Genomic DNA, 21,839 nt, shown 5'->3' on the forward strand with positions numbered 1-21,839 from the left:
AAATTCTATACCTGTTAGTTACCAAAATGAAATCCTGTCTTTCCAATTTTGGTAGTCCACCCACAAACACCAGTATCTTCCTTCGCATGTTTAGTGCTAACCCTCATGATAAAGGGGTAGCTGGAGTTGACTCAAATAATCGCCTAATTGGGAATCTGTGCCATCTAAGTGATAAGCTGTGTGGATCGGGGCATTTTGCCCACCAGCTTGGCTTAGATTGGTTTCAAGTCTGCCTCCTGTTCCTATCGCTCTTCTAGGGCCATTGGGTATTTCTCAAGGCAATGGGATAAGGACAAAAGGGGAGAGAGAGCCAGCTATCTCAAGATCTGCTGCAGCGCAAATTGCTTATTGGGTGTACGTTTTGGTCCCCTCTGCTTTTACATTTATAGAGAGTTGAGAAAGGTGATTTGCACTGTTTTCCCAACTCCAGAATGCTAGCATTCCTCTAAAACAATGCTGTTCAAACTCTTTTGACAGGTGGAACCCTTCAAACAAAATCCTATCAAAGGCATACATAAAGTGAGTAAAATCAGAATGGCTCTGTAAAAGCAGAGGCTGGGGGCTCCTTGTCCCCCACCAGCTTCAGTCCCCAACGATTGAAACCACTGCTTTAAGAGAACTGCTTACAGGCCTGGGTTTGTAGACCAGCATCGGTAAGATACCAATACAACCTTACAGTCTTAGAACTTTCTCAGCTTTGTGATGCCTTGTCTAGTATCTAAGAAATTTAATCCAGGTACTGTCCTGATAGAAAGTCAAACAGATTATTACTTTGGGGTTATTTAGCTTGCTTTCCCTTCTTAGCACTGCATTATACAGGACACAGATCAGGAAAGCATTCTGCAGATTTGAACACAACATCCTTTAGGAGGCCAGGGTGTTTCATTGAGGGGGTTCCAGGGCCATTTTCTTTGTTTCTTGATGTGTGTGTCTGTAATTTTAATTAAGTGTATTTTACTGTGTGTGTATATATTACCATTTTATGTGTTACATATTTTATATGCTGTAGGTTTTTTAGTGTATTTTTTGTGAAATACCTGAATACAAATATGTGTGTGTGTGTGTGTGTGTGTGTGTGTGTGTGTAAAACACCCACATACCCACCACCTGGGTTAAGAAACAGAATATTACCAATATCTTAGGAGCCCCCTGGATGTACCTGCCCAATTACAATTACATATACTCCCTCCAGAGTTAAGCTCTGTCTTGAATTTGAGATTAATCATTTCCTTGCTTTTTATTGTGTATGTCCCTAAACAATATATTGTTAAATTTTGCCAATTTTTGAACTTTATATATGCTGGGTGTATTCTTTTGTGAATGGCTTCTTTCAGCATTTTTTAATTAAAAAAATTTTTTTTAAGTTTTATTTATTTAAGTAAATCTCTACACCCAATGTGGGGCTCGAACTCACCGCCCCAAGATCAAGAGTTGCATGCTCTTCCACCTGAGCCAACCAGATGCCCCTCAACATATTTTTTTAGAGATTTTTATCCATGTTGACATGCTCAATTCCCATTTTAAGGTTTTTTGGGGTCCGGGGGGGTTCCCCTCCTTTCTTTTTTTTCCCCCTCTACTTTTTTTCTATTTGTTTGAAGTTATATTTTTTATGACTGCTCTTTTAGTAGTTACTCTAGTAATTCTAAAATGCATTAATCGTGTCAAGAGTTACTATCTTTGCTCTTCTCATTTTCTCTCTTTTGGGATTGAAGATAAGACAGGTGTTCGACCCCATTCTTCCATTTCCCGGCAACCTCTCTTTTCCATCTCTGTCCCTGTGATCTACATTCTCTATCTTCAGCTCTAGCTTCTAGTTTACTAATTTTCTCCTCACTCATGCCTAATCTAATCCAGCCACTGCATTTTTAAATTTTAATTGCTATACTTTTATTTCAAGTTCTGTTTTTGTTTTATTTTCTAAAACCTGCTCGGTCATTCTTTGTTGTTATTTTTCCCCTGCTAATCTTTTAAAACTTTGGTTCTATTTCTCTAAGTATAATAACCATGGTTATTTTATATTCCATCTGATTATTCCAATATCTGAAGTCTCTGGGAATCTGTTTCTATCATGTGTTACTCCTCCTACTGGTTTTTCATTGTTGTTTGGTCTGTGTGTTTTGTGAGTTTTGAGTGGGAGTTGCCCATTTTCCTTGCATCTTTACCCATGGAGAGTCCCTGTGGCCTGGATTGAAGTTGAGTTCTGTCAGTCAAGATTGAGTTTGCCTCTGCAGGTAGAGTGGGACAGGGATGGTGAAGAAATTTTAAATTCCTCACTTGACACTTTTCAGATCATGCAGGTATCACAAAATTAGGTCTCAAACCTAGAGGTCCTGGTTGTGAATTCTCAGGAGAGCTTTTCATTTCCCCCTACCCAGTGCCCGGGTCAAGACAGGCAGGTTTCTTTGCTGTCCCCTTACGTATGGCAGGGTTATTTCTTCTTTTTCTTTATGCCATATACGCAGCTGTATTCACGGTCCACTGTAATTCAGTTGAACCACGTGAGGATGCCTACAGAATTCAGCAGTGTCATAGAAAATGGCAGCTTTCTAACAGACTCCCTTTCCCCCACCCTTTAGCAGGTTCTGGACTTTATCCCCTTCCCCACTAGCCCTAGAGAGTTGTAAGAACTGAAGCAGAAGGTCTCCAGGGTTTTGTAGAAGCCTTGAAGACAGAAACCATTTTGATGCTCACCTGCCTCCCCAAGCTCAAGTTTCTTATTTCTGCTTTGTTTAGGGATCAGTCTGTCAATCCCTTTAATGCCAACCCTGTAGTTTATTTTTTAAAAACCTAATTTTTATATTTAACATTTTAGTTGTTGTAATCAGGAGGGTCTCTCAGGGTCTTTCTCCATACTTTGGTCTCCCCAAGTTTCTCTCAGCTCATTTCTAGTTCAGTAGTTGATATAATTAAGTTGAACCCTTGGCATTGTTTTTACCCCTGCCATTGTTGTTTCAGGAATTCAAACACCCCACCACTTAAACCCAGAGACTTTAGGGTCTTGGGTGCCTGTCAGATTTCTCTTTAATAGTTTCATCCTTTGATCCTGGATCCCACTTCAAATGGAAATTATTTTTTACTTCATATTTAAATTGTTTGAAGTTACCACCTGCAGATCCGCTTAAGGTCAGAGTTTGGTGTAGAAAATAGTTTACTGGGTGGGTGTATTGCTACTGTTATTTCAAAAGCTCCTGTTGATTTACTGTGCAGTTTTCCTCTGGTAAGAATTTTATACCACTTGACTTGCACGCCCAGAAGTGAAGCTGCTGTCGTGGAGAGCTGAATTATCAGGACTGACAGAGGCCAGACAGTGGATGTGGGTCCGTGAGCTCCCTGAAATTATATGCATCGTATTATCTGTGAGTGCCTGTGTGACTATTTCTAAGGAAAGGATTTATAGTTTTGTCAAGTTTGCATAATTAGAGGGCATAAGTGGTGGTTTAAAATGAGTGAGTGGGCTTGGGTAGTACCTCAAACTTCATTTGACTTGAAGGTGGCCATTCTCATAATTACTACTTTAATTCTAGAGTGTTTCTAAAATACAAAGATAAATTCTGAGGCCTAGAATTGTAATTCTCTCTCTCTCCCCTCCCCCTCTTTGGTCTCATGTTTTAAAATGGTATTTATGCACTCTTGTTAGTAATTATCTCACTCATGGTTTCTTTGCCAAGTAACAGAGATCCCATTGGTAATAACTAGTATTTATGTTATAGTGCACATTTGTGTTCATTTTGATGAATAAATAGTAGAATCATACATCTTCCAGCCATAAGGGGACTTTCTGAATTATTAATAGTTTCTCAACAATATAGATGAGTGAGATTCAGTTTAAGCTTTCTATTCCTTTAGGAATCATTTGTTAGGGGGCGCTTGATGGCTGGCTTAGTCGGTTAAGTGTCAGACTTCGGCTCAGGTCATGATCTTGTGGTTTGTGAGTTTGAGCCCCGCATCAGGTTCTGTGCTGGCAGCTTGGAGCCTAGAGGCTGCTTCCGATTCTGTCTCCTTTTCTCTCTACCCCTCCCCCATTCATTCTCTCTCTCTCTCTCTCTCTCTCTCTCTCCCCTCCCCCCACTCTCTCGAAAATAAACAAACATTAAAAACCATTTTTAAGGAATCATTTCTTAGAAAGAAGTAGGAATGCAAACCCAGTATTATAAGGTTTTCTACAAAGTATGCTGCTCAAGCTACTTCCTACATAAACCGAGAGAGGTGCCCATTTTTGTAATGAGTTTGAATATATGTGGCCTTGGGCTGGTTACACTAGCTTCCCAGTCAGGAAGCCCCCATGGGCAGCAGCCTGCAGCGTTTCCTCCTCCTGTGTTGGGCAGTGGTTAGAGCACGGGCTTTACAGCCAAGGGCCTGAGTGGGGATCCTTACTGCCACTTCTGGTCATGTGGCCCTGGGTGAGTCATTTAATCTCTCAGTGCCTCAGTGCTTCCCTTAGATAAAACAGGGATGATGACATCTACATCAGTGAATGCTGGGAGATTAAAATTAAAAGCTAATATATGGAAAGAACTGAGACCTAGACCCATAATAGCTGTGCAATAAATATGATGCATTATTACTATTTTGAGCCTATTTCCTGCCACCGAATCCAGGTAGCACTAAATGAATGGTATGAAACAGTTAAAGGAAAAACAAAAAACAAAAACACCTTCATGCCCCTCCTCCCCTGACCTGCCCCCGTCACCATCATGTACTTGATAACCAGACGTAGAATTCGTTTGTGAAAAGCACTGTTAAAAATTCCACTCCGTGAATATCCACAGGCTTCCTGTAAGTAACACCAAGCTAACCAGGAAACTGTGATTTTAATACAGTCTCAGCAAATCAGTTATAAATTAATCTTTTTAGCATTTTTAATCTTTTAAATTATTTTTGAGGCATAATATATGTAAATCATTTTCTAAAACTACAGACACCAGAAGGGTTAAAGTAAATCTTCCCTTCACCCCAACCCCCCAGATGCAGCTGTTCCTGGTTTTGGTGTACCGTTCAGGGATATGCCATATACATACACCAGCGTGTATGAGTATACATCTCCTTTTTTTTTTTTTTTTAACACAAATGGCACTGAAACATTGTTTTCATTACTTAACCGTATACTGTACACACCCCATATTAGCATGTTATAGAACTAACTCATTCTTTCATCTCAACCGTTGATCCTAATTTTTCAAAAAGCTTATTAGAAGAACATTCTTCCTTTTTTGGAAATAGGGAATTGTGAAGTCAGGAGTAACAATAGAAAAATGTGGGGGGTGGGGAGCCTTATCACGACCCAATAAGAGGACCTATTTTATGCCAGCAGAACTGACAGTATTTACCTAGAAACATTTGTTCTTGTAACAAGCCACGTTTGTTCCCAACCCTGGTTCCTCAAGTACGTTTGAGGAATGTCTACTGAATTGTTGCCAGAAGAGGGAAGTGAGCTCAATGGGCCTCACACAGCCCTGTGATTGTGCCAGAAGGAAGAGGCAGGGGCCACACTCTTGAAATCAAGCCAGGGCTGGACCTTGAAGGCTGGTAGGCCTGCCACGAGCGGCGGCTCGCTCAGTGCTGGTTCCTTAGCTACCCAGTGTTCATGTAGCCTGGGGGGCGAGTGTGGGTGTTTTCCACTCCACGGTAGCTAATGGTCATGCGTGGGACTGAAAGGTTGTTTTCAAGGATAGAAAAGGATAGACAGTGTAAGGTCCCCTAAGCTACCATTTTCTTCCCCAGAGACAAGGAATCCCTCATTCTGCACGTTTATAAGGATAAGTTGATCTTTCTTTCCGTACACACTAATTTTTTGTACACTTCTACGTCTTGCTTTACGTGAGTCTGCTAATAATAGGTCTTGGGGATCCTCCTATATTATGTGTACATGTTGCTGCCTTATGCATTTTAAGAACTGCACAGTATTCCTTTACATAGCTTTCCTTTTCTGAACCAGCTGCCCATGAATGGACTTGTAGGTTGTTTCCTACTATAAATAATGCTAGAATAAATATCGTTGCCAGTACGGAGGTGTGCATGTGTTCAAATCAGGTGCTGTGTGTTGAATACATTCCATGAAATCAAATTGTGAATCAAAAGGGAAGTCGATTTTTTTTTAATTCTTTTTAACTCTTCACTCCGGAAAGATGTCAAATGTGTACACAAGTAGACAGAAGAGCACTGAAGTCCTCGGTCATCACCACCTCGCCCCATCGGTCACCAACTGAGAGCTGAGCTTACATCATCTTCCCTCCCCAACACGATCGTTGTGAAAGATGCCCTACATATCACTGTACCTGTAGGTATTTCAGTTTGTACCTCTGAAAGATGGTTTTCAAAACCATAACTATAACACCATTATCCTACCTATTGGTAGATATCCTACCAATATCTAGTCAGCATTCAAATACTGAAATCCATGAGTTCATAATGATGTGAAAATCTCAAGGATTGCACAATGTTCATACTCTGATTCTGTCCTGCCTTCTTTATTTGTCACCTAGAATGTGTCTCTGCCGGGGACGCCTGGGTGGCTCGGTTGGTCTTGATTTCAGCTCAGGTCGTGATCTCATCATGGTTTCTGGGTTTGAGTCCCACATCAGGCTCTGTGCTGACAGAATAGAGTCTGCCTGGGATTCAGTCTCCCTCTCTCTCTGCCTCTACCCTGCTCTCTGTCTCTCAATTTCTCTCTCCAAAATAAAAAAATAAACATTAAAAAAAAAAAGTCTCTGCCAAGAAACTTCCCTTCACCTGCTACTCGATTACCCTGAATTATAATATGTACAGGAAAGCCGGGACATATGCTCGGCTCTTCCCTTTTACTAACTTTGAAAACAAATGCATCCCCCAACATCCTCTCACAGGTGACCGGTGAGTTGGGATTTTGCTTTGTTTTGCTCTGCTTCCGTATCATGATGAACCCTTGGAATTCAGAGTATTTGAAATGTTTCAATCTGTTGTAATTAATAATTTTGCTCATGTTCACAGTCACCATCCTTAGCCAATCAGAACCTCTTCATGTTCCCTGCGTCCTTTTTTTTTACCCCGTGTCCTTTTGACATCACTCTCCTAGTCGGTGTCTTTGCCTTCCACTCTGATAAGAGGTTCTAGGTGCATCTTGAGCTTGTCTCCATCTCTCCAGAGAACTATGACCCCCTTCAGAGGGAAGTGGCATTTAGTCTGGGTAACAAGGTCGATGTTCACTGCCACCGACCTGTCAGTGTCTAGGGCTTTTCAGTGAATGAAGCCAAGATATACATATTTTTAAAGAGAAAAATAAGTCATTAGTTTTTGCTGATATTTCCCGTCGGTATTTAGGATTACACAACTTTTACTTTGATTTTACGTTGTTCTATCTCTTAAATAAGGAAAATCTTCGTTCCTAGCAATAGTAACATAATTATTTGCTTCATCCTATAGTACATATAATGGCTTCAGAATAATACTATATGAATATTATTAACATTATGACTCCTCTCATTTTTTTCCTACAGTTCTTTTTGTCCTTAGTGTCATTTCTAGTCCCTCCAGGTGCACCAATGGCCGTGTTAAAGTCACCTGAGATGATTCTTTTTAAGTTCTATTTATTTAATTTTGCTTTTGTACTTAAGGATAAAATATTTACATGGGCCCAAAGTCAAATACACGGAGCAAGGTATATTCAAAGAAGTCTAGCTTCTCTCCCTGCCCTCTCCATCCTGTCCTTACCTCACTCTGTTTATCCTAAGTGCGTGTGCGTGTGTGTGCACGTGTGTGCATGTTTAATATAAGGAACACATCTGTATATTCCTAGGCCCCCTTTTTCTCACAGAATGGAGGAATGTCACACACTTGATTACATCTTGCATTTTTCCTTAACAGTTTCTCGTGGAGACCATTCCATGGCAGTATTTGAGTTCTTCTTGCCCTTTTCCAGCTTCGCGATGCTCCAGGGTGGGGCGTGCCATAGCTTATTCGACCAGGTCTCCACCAGCGGCCACTGGGGCAGTCCCTGCCCCGTGCTCTCACGGCTGTGGTAAGCAACTGGCATATACACCGTTCCATGTCGCTGGCCCGGTGTCGTCGGGATGGTCCAGAGGAGAGGTATTGCTGGGTCAAAGGGCAAATCTACATGCTTTTTGTTAAGTTTGCTATATTCACTTGCCCGCCTGCCTTCCAGCAGCAGTATGCACGTTTGCAAGACAGTGGCACCCAGTTTGGTAGCCCTGTGTGTTACAGATGTCCTTGCTTGACCCTTGAGCCCCTGGCTAGTAACTGGCCACAGGAGTTAGACGCGGGGCCTCACCGAAAGGATGGGACTATGCCGAGTTAGAACCAGGAACCAGGGCCATTTTGATGCCAAGTCTTCCCTTGGTCTTTTCATTTCTTCTGTGTTCTTGTAAGTCATTTCTTTAAATTTATGAGCACCTGGCTGTTGTGTCAGACATCGAATCTCAATAACCTGTCAGTAAGTGTCTTCTGATTACCTGTCAACACACCCTCAGCTCCCCCCTTCAAAGACAAATATTTATTAAATGCTGATATGTCCTGAGTGGACATTAGAGGTGCCAGAACAAGCTCTTCGCCCTTCCTGGGCTCCAGGGTTATTTCTACAAGGGTGAAGCTGGAAATGATTAGGAAAATACAGGGCCTCCCACAGGTGATGTGGATGGCAATTTCAGGCTGAGGAAGGGATGCATCCCTGGGCTCAGGTGTCCTTTTTCCTCTCAGATCTACTTGGGGAGGCTCTGTTGCTCACAGTTAAATATTCCCCCAACTTTTTAGACGTAGATAATCCAAGCCGGTTGTTGTGGACACTTGAGACAGAACAGTTGCCTCTCTAACTTGCTCCCTGCCCTCTCCTGGTATATAGAGCCCAAGTTGAATGGAATTAACCCATTCCTTGGCAGAGACATCGGTTTAACAATGGTCAGCCCCCGGGCACCTGGGTGACTCAGTTGGTTAAGCTTCTGACTTCAGGTCATGATCTCATGGCTCGTGGGTTCGAGCCTCGCGTCGGGCTCTGTGCTGACAGCTCTGAGCCTGGAGCCTGCTTCGGATTTTGTGTTTCCCTCTCTCTCTCTGTGCCTCCCCACTCGCACTCTGTCTCTCTTTCTCTCAAAAATAAACATTAAAAAAAAAAAAAGAAAGAAAGAAAGAAAGAAAGAAAGAAAGAAAGAAAGAAAACAATGGTCAGTCTAGCCCACGCCCCCTAGCATACAGTATTCCCCTGGCTAGAGTGTATTTTGAGGTGGAAAGATAATCCAGATTGATCTAATCAAAACAAAGGGAAGCCCAGGACCATCCTTTGGTTGGGGGTTGGGGGCAGCACCAAGAAGGCCCCTCTCCTCTAGAAGTTATGGTATGCCAGTGTGAAGCCTAGAACTGCTACGTTTTACAACAAGGGAGGAAACTAGTCTGAGGACAAAACCAATCCCAGGGAAATAGCAGGGCCAAGAGAACAGCAGAGACACTGCCAAAGCCTTGATCAGACCATACCTGAAACCTATCCTACCATTGGACTTTCAGTAAAGAAACAAATTTCCTTTATTATATAGGTTAGTTTTCTGTTACTTATAGCCAAAATGGACTTCTTACTGAGTGAGTGATAGGAAGAAAAGCAGCTTCTCAGCAAAATGGTTTAAGATTACTACCAAATATCAACAGTTCTATCATTCAAGTACCTATATCCTTGTGTTTCCCGGGAGAAGTCTTCACAGATCGCCTTTGTGCTCCAGCCTAGCCCACACCATCTGGCTGCAGATGGGGTGGAATTGTAGGAGAGGTAGCTTTCGTGTGCTCATTTCCCCCCTGCTTCCTTCCCTAACTGCTAGAAGTAACAACCAGCAGAGGAGTGAATTCCCCCACACTTATAGGAAGCCACATTCAAGTGCTCTTGTAATCCCTGTAGATGAGCATTCACAGCCTAAAGTTGGAGGGGCGGGGGGAGGATGTGGAGAAGGAATGGTGTTGCCGGCACAAGTGGGGTGATGCCCATGTTCTGTTTGGTGTAAAACCCGGTGCCTGTCCTGACGTTGGCCCTATACCTCCCACCTTACAGTGACGCCAGGCCCCACGCTGAGCCCTGTCCCTGTGTCGGCTCATTGAGTCTTCCCAAGCACAAGGTAGGTACTCTGATCCCCATTTTACTGAACAATGAGGAAGCGAAGGCAGATGGCTATTCCTAAGGCAAACAAGGCGTTTTTAAAATTAAATGTTAGCCCAGCACACAGTAGGCACTCCAGAAATATTTGTCAAGTGAATGAATGTTGCGTATTTTACTGAGATTGCAAAAGCTGAGACCTCGTTAGTACCTTTATTTATGGCAGCTACTCCGCTCTAAGCCCCGGGGAGACAGGGGTCCTGCCCTCATGGGACTCAGTCTAGTGGGAGAGACAGGCAGTAAGCCAAGAATTAAACATTGTGGGTAGGTGTGCATGAGGCAATCACCTGGGGCGACCTGGTCTGGGGGTGTTGGAGGACCCGCCGAAGGAAATGCCATTACAGTGGAGACGGGAGCGGCCGGACCCAGCCGGTGGGCCCAGCGTTTCAGAAAGAACATCAGGTGTGCCAGCCCTGAGGGAGGAGGCTGAGAGACAGTCAAGGCCAGCACAGCAGGAGCAAAGGCGTGTGGGCGGGGTGGAGAGGAGCAGGGTCCAGATAGACAGGGTCTCCTTGGCCACAGGTGGCATTTCAATCCCAAGAGCAAGGGGAAGCCAAGGAAGGTTCCTGAGCTTTGTGATTCAAGAAAACAAGTACTTTATTCCTTAACCTGGTGGTAAAGACATGGGTATTCCGCATAATTATTTGAGTGTCTGTGATATTTCTTAACAAAGCGGTGAGATTATGTAAAAATGCTCTCGGTACTGCGGGGAACAGGTCTGAGGAAGACAAGAGTGGAAGCGGAGAGACTATTACAGCAAGAGACAGTGGTGACAAGGCCCAGGGTAGTTGCAGTAAAGACCAGAGAGGATGTACCCCGGCGACATCAGGAGGCGGAATCATGGGGCTTCGAGTCGGTCACCAGGTGGGGGGTAGGGAAGAATCAAGATCCTTTTCTTTTTTTTTTAATTTTTTTTTTTCAACGTTTTTTATTTATTTTTGGGACAGAGAGAGACAGAGCATGAACGGGGGAGGGGCAGAGAGAGAGGGAGACACAGAATCGGAAACAGGCTCCAGGCTCCGAGCCGTCAGCCCAGAGCCCGACGCGGGGCTCGAACTCACGGACCGCGAGATCGTGACCTGAGCTGAAGTCGGACGCTTAACCGACTGCGCCACCCAGGCGCCCCTCAAGATCCTTTTCTAACATGAAAAGTCCACATGCCTAAGTAAGAAGTTCTGTTTTCATTCTAAAGACAACAGGCAGTGAAGCGTGGTGCTGGCTAGTGGGAATCTGGGGACAGACAGAAGTGGTTTCAAATCCACCAGCAGTGACATTAGGCAAGTCAGTCAGCCTCTCTGAACCTCTGTTTCTTTCCTTAAAAGAGATATTCGGCAGATGTGAGGATTAAGTAAGGCCAGGCACATTAAGCATTTCCTCACACGGGGCCAGGCGTGTGTGAAACAGCCAGTCAGTGGAAGGGCTCTGTTCGGTTGTTGGGAAAACCTAGAGAGACCTCGAACACCCAAGCTGGCAGCGGGATCTGGGTTGGATCCCGGGTCACCCAGTTCAGCCGCCAGTTCTCATACTGGGTGCCAGTGGAATCCCCTACAGTGCTTGACAGGAATGCAGAGTTCCAGCCTCACCTCCTCAGATTCTGATTTGGAAGTTGGGGCCCAGTAATGTGTGGTTTTACGGAGTTCGGTATCACGGCGGTGCAGACACCGGGTTCGTGGCTCACACTTGGCATTCACATTGCACCAGGCCCCACTGTGATGAAACACACAGATGCTCCCCAACCCCCCTGCCCGGGTGGCGATAAAAAGAGGCCTGGGGCGTCTGGGTGGCTTAGTCGGTTAAGTGTCTCACTCTTGATTTCGGCTCAGGGCATGACCTCATGGTTCATGAGATCGAGACCCCCACCTTGGGCTTTGCACCGGCAGCGCGGAGCCTGCTTGGGATATTCTCTCTCTCTCTCTCTCTCTCTCTCTCTCTCTCTCTCTCTCCCTCCCTCCCTCCCTCTCTCTCTCTTTCTCTCAAAACAAATAAGCGAACAAAACAAAAAAGGCCTGACATCTCTACCTCTGTTAGTTGGCATTCTTCAGTGACAGTGACAGGAACACCAATCAAGCTGGCTGCGGCAAAAAGGGAATTTATTGGCTTGTGGAAACTCACAGGCGCAGGGTAGCTTCGAGCACAGCAGGATGCAGCCCCCCGTTTAGCCATCAGATGCCTCTGCTCTTGTCTGTGTCGGCCTAACACCCAAGCAGGCCTTCTCCACATGACGCCCCCCAGGTCCAGGCTCACCCGTCCTTGCGAATGGCAGTCCCAACAGCAGAACTGTCGGCAAAGAGTCCCCGCCGGAGGCTCCTGTGGAGCCCCACTGGCCTGGTTGGGTCAGCCACTCCGGAGCCACTTGGACCGGAATTAGGGGACAGCTGGCATTCCCAGGAGAAGGGACACGATGCCGAGCAGGGAAAAACTAGAGACGGCCACCACACTCCAAAGGAGAGCTCTGAGGAGAAATATCCATAAACACAGTGAGCTCTCACAGGCGTGAGCCCCCTCTTGCTGGAGATGATCCGGGCTATGGCCAGAGAGCATTTGTAAGGGGCTACCCCAAGAAGAGAAATTTTCTTCCAAATAGTTATGCCTCTAGACCTCAGCTCCCACAGTGTCCTTCTTCCACCTTTTCCTAACCCAGGAGACCCAGCTGAAATCTCACTTTGCCCAAGAAGCCTCCTCCCCCAGCTGCCCTGTGGCCTTGAGGTCTTCCTCGTCTCCTGTGGACAGGGGGCTCGAGTCCTGCCCTGCCACTTCATAGCTGGGTGACCTTGAACAAGTGACTTCATTCTCTGAGCCTTGTCGGTCTCATCTGTATAGTACCTGGCATTTTCTCAGAGTTCTCTCTGCACTTCCTCAACCATCAAACACTTTCTAGCTGGGCACACGGTGCCCTGAATAACAGCCACATTTCCCGTGTTCCCTTGCAGCTAAGTGTCCTGGGGGTAAGGGCTCCCCATGGGGTGGGGACAGCAGTTTCAGAGGCTGCTCTGAAGAGACAGCCTGGCGAGCATCAATTGTCTCTTCCTGGTCTACACCCTCCTCAGGCCTGCGGCTGGAAACACGGATGCTGCCATCTTTGACCAGGAGGAAGGCCCTGGGAGTGCTCTGTGGAACGGAGGCACCCTACCTGCCCTGGAACTCATGCCTCCGGCCTTTGGCATGAAGACGACTTGTGGTTTGTTTAAACCACTCGTGATTCGGGGACTTCTGCTACAGCAGAACCTCGCCTGAACCCATCAGGGTCCCTGCCTCCCAGGGGCTGACGTGGAGACTAAATGAGAGAGGATGTGCTCGGCGTGCCCGGCCCAGGGCCTGATGTGCGGTAGGCGCTCCCTTGATGCGCGTGGCTGCTCTTTTCTCCCAGTGTGGTTACTCCTGTCCACTCCCTTCTGCCTCACATTTGAATGGCTTGTTCACAGTCTGCCTCCTGCACTAAGGCCATGCACCTTCACGGCAGGGACTTTATCTTCCGTCTGTCTCCCTCTGGCCTGGGTTCCTTGGATGCAAACGATGGAAACCAGCTGAGGCTCACTGCGGCAGCTTGCTGGGAGACCGCCAGGCACCCACAGGACGGCAGGGGCGGCCGACACCGAGGCAGGGCACTGACGGGCGCCAGCAGCCGCACGTCCCTGATGTGAGCAGATGCCAACTGGCCGCCGTCTCCCTGTGCGTCTCCCACTGGCTCATCTGGGTCACATGCCCACCTCTCAGCTAGAAGGTAGGGACGCCTTGGTGAACACTCCCACTGGACTGGACCCAATGGGGGGTAAATGCGTTCCCCAAACGGAAAGAGGACGCTGTTACCAAGAGAAAGTGAAATGGCCCCTGAGCAGCAAATGCCCAAGTATGAATGGGGTCTGTATGCTCCTGGAAGTGAGAAACAAAGATCCTGCCCCAAACAAGAGTCACCTCTCAAAAATGGGCATCTGTACATGGCTGCCCCTGGTGAGGGGGTCGGGGACTTGGCTGCAGCCGCATCAGAGCCCGGGTGCTTTCCACCCCTGGCCCTGCCCTCAGCCTTCGAGCAGGGCTGCAGACCTGATGAGGAAGGCGAGAGGAAGGCCACTCCTGGGAGGAGGACACTTCCGCAGACAATCCCCCGGGGTCTCGGTGGCCAGGGCACGGCATCACACGCCCTTTCCGGAAACATACGGGCAAGGAGGGATGGGTTTAGACTAATCTCCCGGGTGCAGAGAAGGTGGGGGGAGTCTATCCCAGTTCTGCTCTGGGCCGATGTGGGACCCATCTGGTCGAACCTTCTCCAGCTGGCCAGGAAGGCTGAACCACATTGTCGAGTAGTTGCCGTGAGTAACCAGCAGGTGGAACAAGGCTGTGCTGCCGGATCCTTTCGTTTGAGGTTCTGCTCGTCAACGTGAGAGCGAGAGTCGGAAAATACTTCCAGGGTCCTCTGCCCGCCTCTCCCCAACGTTAAGCCTCACCGACATCACTAGGCGGGAAAGACTCCAGAGAACTGTTGAACTCGCCCCACAAACATCAGCACCCACTGCTCCTGCCGCAGGCAGGGAAGGAGTCCACGGAGAAGCCTGCACGGAGCAGCTTCCTGTCCCAGCTCTGCCGCTTACCCGCTGTGTGGCCTTGTAGTTAACTGTCAGGGTCTGGCCTCTCCATGAAGTGGGGACTGGACGCTCAGCACGCCTCGGTCTGAGGTTCTTACATTCCAGGTACCATCTAGGCTGGGGGCTGTGTGTGGGCCCTGCCAGCCCTCCCCCTGTTGTCCCACCTCTTGGCTCCCTTTCATGAGCAGCCATTGTTCCGTGAGCGGTTCCTGTGTCTGCTCTCCACGTCCCTCCTCCGCACCGTCCCTTCCTGTCCAGCCCATTCCCATCAGCTTCTGACCCGCTCACACTTCTGTCTTCCTGGACCACTGGCTCCCTGGCCTCCAGGACCCACATGCCGTTGTCTTTCCCTTTGACCTCTGCTTACTCTTTGTGGTCCCTCTATAGGCTCTTCCTCCCCTGCTTGACCTCTAGCTCAGCCCTGGACCCTTTGTCTACACCCCACGAAGGAGGAGGATCTCAGCCTGGTCCAGGCTTTTCAAGACCAGCTGTGTGCCGATGATCTTCTCAAAAACTCCGTGTGTTTCTCTACATTCCATACTTTTGTTTCAACGAATGTGTGGGTTTTCCACACCCAGGAGTTGGACGCTAACCGCCTGGAGTTAGCGCAGACCTCACGGCTTAAGCGCTCAGTCCCACAAGACCCCACCCCCACCCCCAAACCCCCGCCACTTCAGACACCAATCGCATAGGCTGTCACCTATGTCCCTCTTATAAATCAGAGGTTCCCGTGACCCCTCCTCAGTTTTGATAATTTGCTAGGATGGTTCACAGAGCTCAGGAAAATAGTTTACTTATAATTTAGGATTTATTCTAGAAGGACCCAACTTACAAACAGCCAGGCGGAAGCGATGCGTAGGGCAAGGTATTGGGGGGTGGCATAGAGAACTTCATGCCCCCTCCAGGACGCCACCTTCCCAGCACCTCCACGTGGTCACCAACCAGGAAGCTCTCTGACCTGTCTTCCACTCAGAGTTTTTCACAGAGATTCCATTATGCAGGCACCATTGATTCCGTCACCGGCTACTGGTGACTAAGGCAGCCCCCACCTCCTCTCCCCTCCCCTGGGGCTGGGTGGGGTGGGAGGATGGGGGCGGGGGGGGGGTGGTAGAGGTGGGACTGAAAGTTCTAACCCCTGGCAACCGGCCCCCATCCTTAGGAGCTCGCAAATATTCTAAGGCGCTCCCTGTGCTCTTACCACTTAGGATATTACAAGGGTTTTAGGAGCTCTGGCCCGGAGCCGTGGATGAAGACCAAAATGTCTGTTTCTTCTATCACAACATCACACCCCAAAACTCTCTGCCGAGTTCCAGACTCAAATCCTACTGCCCACATGACGCCTCCACTTTGACAATTCAAACCAAACATTATCACAAACAGCTGGGATCTCCCTTCTCAGGGTTTTCCATCTCGGGGATGGCACCACAGGGTACTCTGACGCGTCTTCCTCCCCCTCCACGTCCAGTCCACACACTTCTCGTATCTGCTCTACCTCCCGAGTCCACACCCGCTTTTCCTTTCCCACTCCCAGCATACTAGTCCAAACCATTCTCTGGCCTGCACTCCCACTCCTGCCTCCCCTAAGATCTACTCCGTACCCGGCAACCAGAGTTAACCGCGGTGAAAGCAAACTCTATCAATGGGTGAAAGAATAAAAATATATATGGCTGCAGCCACACAATGGATGTTCAGCCACAACGGGAACGAGATACTGATACATACTTGAACGTGAAGGAGCCTCAAACACATGCTGAGTGAAATAAGCCAGTCACGAAAGCCTACATAGTGTACGATTCCATGTATAAAAATGTCCAGAATAGGCAAATCTATAGGGATGGAAAGCAAGTCAGTGGGTGCTTTGGGCTGGAGAGGAGTTGCGAATGGAGACCAACCACTTAATGGGTACAGGGTTCCCCTTTAAGATAATGGAGGGGCGCCTGGGTGGCTCAGTCAGTTGGGCGTCCGACTTCGGCTCGGGTCACGATCTCGCGGTCCGTGAGTTCGAGCCCCACGTCGGGCTCTGTGCTGACAGCTCAGAGCCTGGAGCCTGTTTCAGATTCTGTGTCTCCCTCTCTGTCTGACCTTCCCCCATTCATGCTGTGTCTCTCTCTGTCTCAAAAATGAATAAACGTTAAAAAAAGATTTTAAAAAAAGATAATGGAAAAGTTCTGGAACTGAGCAGTGCTAAAGGTTGAACAACATTGTGAATGGAGCAAATGCCACTCTGTAATGGTTAAAGTGGTAAAGTTTTTTTATGTGTATTTTACAATAATTAAAAAAAAAATCAAACTACGTCCCTCCCCTGCTTAAAATTCCCATGGCGTCTTGCACTTTACATGAATCCAGCACTTCCTATTGGCCTCTGCTCCCCTCTCTGACCTACTCTCTTTCCCTCCTACCATGTTTGGATAATTCTGGCCTCCTTTTGGCTTCTCGCCAGGCCAAGCTCTTTCCCACCTCAGGCCCTTTGCACATACTGTTCCTACTGCTAGGAAGGCTTTCCCCTCCCTTCACGATTGGCTCCACCTCAGTTTCCAGTATTAATTTCAATGCCACAGAGAGGCCTTCCCCAGCCACCCTACCTTGGTGGGACCTCATCTCTATCCCCACCACTCTAATTCTCTGCCATAACCGCCTGGCCATTTCTTTCATAACCATCATTGGGCCTTTGTGTGCATCCCTACGGAGAGTAAGTTCCATGAGAGGAGGTGGGACCTGTCCGTCTTGTTCATCTCTGTGTTCTCAGCGCCTGGCACGTGGTTGGCCCTCAGAAGCTTATTTCCTTAATTAATGAAAGATCACCCGGCTATCAAGGGAAAGGATGGAGGCAGGACTTAAACCCAGGTCTCTTTGACGCCAACTTCTAGGCTCTTTCTACTCCTCCGCATGATTCTCAACTATGTATGATGCAGAAGCTTGAACCAAGTATCAGAGAAGGGGATCAGAGTTAGCTATGACCTTTTAAAACCACATTTTTTTGAGAGAGAGAGAGAGAGAGAGAGAGCACAAGCAGGGGAGAAGGGGAGAGAGAGAGAGACAGAGAGAAAATCCCAAGCAGGCTCCATGCTGTTAGCCCAGAGCCCAACACAGGGCTGTTTCATGAACCCCGAGATCATGACCTGAGCCAAAATCAGGAGTCGGACACTCACCTGACTGAGGCACCCAGGGGTCCCTAGCCCTGACCTTGTAATGTAGCTACATTATCGTGTCTAGGAATGCAAGACTTGTGTGGCTGTCACTGCTATAGATGAATCCTATCTGCTGGCAAGACAGCCTCTGGACCCAGACGCAGACGTAGCTCTGGGAGATCCAAACAGGGCCCCTGCCGAGGTCTCACGGACCTTTCTCTCCTCCTTTCTGTTTTCTCACGTTCTCCTGGAGTCGGGACCTGGGTTTTGCCCTAGGAAGGGAAGTGGGCAACTGAAGCATCTGAAGACACTGGCCTGGAGGAACCAAAACCGGCCGAGCCAGCCCTCTCTCTTCCCACTGGGTAAAGCCGGAACTGGCCAATGCCTCGGCCCAGTGCCAGCCAGCCCAGGGCACAAGCAGACCCAGACCCAGGGGCCATGTTTTGACCTTGCTCAGAATGCCCCATGAACATCAAAAGGCAGACACCCAGAAAGCTCCTGAGACAGTGACAGACACGTACTTGAGCAAGCTGGGCTTACTGCTTGGTATGAAATGTGAAGGTGGGGCAGGGACTCCCTTGTGCAAGAGAACTGTGTTAGCGTTGCCCAAGCCAAGTCCTTCCTCTAAAGCTGGAGATCCTGGTCCTTTTTTGTGCCATGAGTCCTCCCCTCAGGGTAATGTCTTTAAATGCATAGTATAGAATACATTCCATTACAAAAGACCCATTGTCTTGAAATGCAGCTATTGAATTATTTTTTTAAATGTGATAAATATATGAAGTTATTTGCTAACATAATAAACTATGAGAACTAACAGCTGGTTTAGTTACTTCAGTAATTTTGCAGTAGTGGTGAAGGCTAAGTTATATTTTAAGGTGTCTAACTATCTTGTGATTTGGAGACATCTGTGATCTCGATGGAGGACAAAATCGTGGGTACTGCTCATACAAGTGTGATCTGTTACCTATATTCATAATGGAAGGAAATTGCTCAATTTCAGTTAGAGGTTATTGAAAATAAAGTAATTTTTTCCCATCCTAGAATACTAGCCTCTTAGACCCTTTGGAGCATAGAGGAATGTGCCCCACTCTTGCCTCCCCAACTCAAATGGGAGCTCTCCGAGGACAAAGCTGTTCCTTCATCTTATATTAAGTGTCTAGAAAGGGCCTGCCTGCCACACGGTGGGCATCCAACACTACTCTGTTGAGTCCCTTGGATTTTCTAGGTAGACAATCACATAGATTGCAGACCAGAGGTTTTCAATCTTTGTCCTTCTCGTCTCCTCTCTTGTCTCGCTGCATTAGCTGGGGTCCCGGTACAATGTTGAAGAGAAGCACTGATGGTGGGCACCCTTATCTTACTATGCTCAGTATTCACTTATTAATTTATGCAGCAGAAATGTACAGCACCAGCTATGTGCCAAACTCTGAGCTGGGGATAAAGATGTAACAAAACTGACATCTTTTCCTGTCCAACTGAGAAGACTGAGTAATAGAGGCATTTCTGTGGACAGAAATCTTGAGAACATTACTAAATTCTCCAGACTTGCCGACCTGCTGTCTCAGGATCCTGATTCCTAAAAGGTATGGAAATAAGTCCCTGCTGGTGGTCCCAGTCTCCAGAGCCTAGGTAAGGCTGGCAACTGCGGGCTTCCCCAGGCCCCCTGCAGAGCTGGGCCGGGAGGCAGCACACGGGAGGGATGGAGGGATAATGAGAGATGTCTCCAGCAGGGGTCAGCCAGAAGATCAAGCCTGGGGCGAGGTTTGAGCCTTGGCTTCCTAGGGCCTGTTGAGGCCACCACCTGTCTGCACTTTGCTTGTAACTATAGGCAGGACCAATTGTTAAAGCCTATGGAAAGAGGACTGCTCCCAGGTGGGCAGTAAGGTGGGGAGATACCTGATACCTGTTCTCTCCACCTCTTCCCTTCCCAGACCCTGAGGGAGTGAATGCACAGACCAGTTTAGTGCACACATCCTTTCCATTCTGTCCAGCTGGCACTGGTAGGGGAGGGGCATTTTTAATAGAATAGAAGGTTGAGGGGCGCTTGGGTGGCTCAGTCGGTTAAGTGTCCGACTTCGGTTCAGGTCATGATCTCACTGTGAGTTTGAGCCCCGTGTTGGGCTCTGTGCTGACAGGAGCCTGGAGCCTACTTTGGATTCTGGGTCTCCCTCTCTCTCTGCTCCTTTTCCACTCATTCTCTCTCTCTCTCGCTCTCTTTCTATCTCTGTGTCTCTCAAAAAATAAAGAAAAATTTTAAAAACTTTAAAAAAAAAAAAAGAAAGAAGGTTGAAGTTTAAAATGGACCAGACTATGGCTTAGGGACCAGAATAGGAATGTTGAAACAACAAAAATGTGACTGAGAAGTCAGATCAGACTGAGATGTTTTTAAGAAAGCCTACTTACTACCCAGCAAGAGGTTGGGGGCAGGATTGGGAAGAGCAGACTCAGTGGAAGCCAATGGAAACAATACCCCTGGGGATTACAGCCCCCCCCCCCCCCCCCCCGCCCAGAGATGTCCCCATTTTAAGCCCCAAGATCAAGATCTGTGAATACAGTACCTGTTGAAAGGGTGTGATTAAGTCAAGGGTGTTGAGGATGGGCCCCATGTAATCAAGAGGGTCTTTTTAGGAGGGAAGGAGAAAGGTCAGATCTAGAGGAGATGGGATGATGAAAACACAGGTCAAAGTGAAGCCACCACCTGGAAAAGGCAAGGAATGAGTTCCCCACTAGAGCCTCCAAAAGAAACACAGCCCTCCCAACACCTTGCTTGTAGCCCTATTAAGACCATTTGGACCACTGACCTCCACAGCTGTTAAGATAACAAATTCGTGTTGTTTTAAGCCACTGGGTCTGTGGTAACCTGTTACAGCTGCAATGGGAAACTCCCAGAACTCCCAGGATGGAGACTCCTCCCACCCCCATTTAAACCAGAAGCAGGGAGGTGCGTGGGAGAGAGCCTCTGCCCAGAGGCGTTTGGGGCAAGTGGTCTTTTTTGGAAGACGGAAACTAACAGAAACCCATTCCAGAGCAGTGCCAGAATGAAGTGCGTGCAGAGTGCTGGGGAAGCCCTGGGCGGGGAGGGACTTCGGAGCTGCGCGGGAAGGTGAGTAGGAGTCAGCCTGACCAGGGGGCTCAGCCTCCTGGCAGGAAGGCGCCCTCCTCCTTGCCAATACCAGCCCCCAGCAAGGACCCCTCGCCACTGCCAGACACAGCACCCCCCCCCCAGGGGTGTCCCGACCGCCTCAAGGTTGGCCATCCCCTGAGGGCATTCTGCCCACTCTCCAACCCCTACGTGGCAGATGCAATGCGGGGGACCCGCAGAGCCGCTCGGAGCCACCCCCAAGTAATGAGGGCAGGGGTGCTGCCAGAAGTCAGGCCCAGCTTCCCCGAGTGTGTGCGGTGGGGAGGGGAGCGTTTCCGCCCCCACTCCATCCCGCAGGAGGAAGGAAGTGGTTCCCTCCTCCCACCCCTTCCCTCAGGCTCGCCTGGGACAGGATTCTCGTGATTCGCGATTGGCTCCCACGGGCGGACCTTTGTCCATCCGCGGGACCGCGAGAGGCCCAGGCCAGGCTCGGAGCTGCGGGGCGGGAGGCGGCCGGGTGGGGGACAAGCCGGAGACCACAGGGGAGACAGGCAGGCCAGGGCAAGGGGACTGAGACACAGGCGGGAGCCAGGGACCGAGACGCGAACGGGGTGAGAGGGCGGGCGGGTCGCGAGGAGGGGCGGGTCGGAAGGGGCGGGCGGGGCGGCCCGGCGGGCGCAGAGCTCGCAGTCGCTGCGGTGGCCGCGGGCGGGAGGGGCGCAGGGTAAGTGCTCCGGCGCTGGGACGGGGGGGTGGGGCGCGCGGCCCCCATTCCGACCCCTCCCAGCCGGCCCACTCCGAGGAGCGGACCCTCATCCCCGTCGCCGCTCCCCCGCCAGCCTGCCTGGGACCCCGCCCCCAGTTGCCCTCTGTTCTAGCGTTTACCAGGGCGGACGGTCATTCCCCGGGGGACCCCTCCCCCAGCCCTT

General features: G+C 48.6%; 1 protein-coding gene across 3 annotated transcripts in view; it reads left to right on the plus strand.

Annotated features, from left to right (window-relative positions):
- Positions 1-21,264: 21,264 nt before the first annotated feature.
- Positions 21,265-21,839, plus strand: part of HVCN1 (hydrogen voltage gated channel 1) — a 37,039-nt gene continuing 36,464 nt past the window's right edge. The window contains exon 1 of one of the 3 annotated variants that reach the window (XM_049619331.1): positions 21,265-21,521. The gene's annotated coding sequence lies outside the window, so the exon portion shown is untranslated. Of the gene's footprint in view, positions 21,522-21,582; positions 21,635-21,839 lie in introns of those variants that run through there. The other 2 variants (XM_049619333.1, XM_049619332.1) reach the window with 2 other exon arrangements.

Source organism: Panthera uncia (genome assembly GCF_023721935.1).
Source record: "Panthera uncia isolate 11264 chromosome D3 unlocalized genomic scaffold, Puncia_PCG_1.0 HiC_scaffold_8, whole genome shotgun sequence".
Classification (NCBI taxonomy): Eukaryota; Metazoa; Chordata; class Mammalia; order Carnivora; family Felidae; genus Panthera; species Panthera uncia.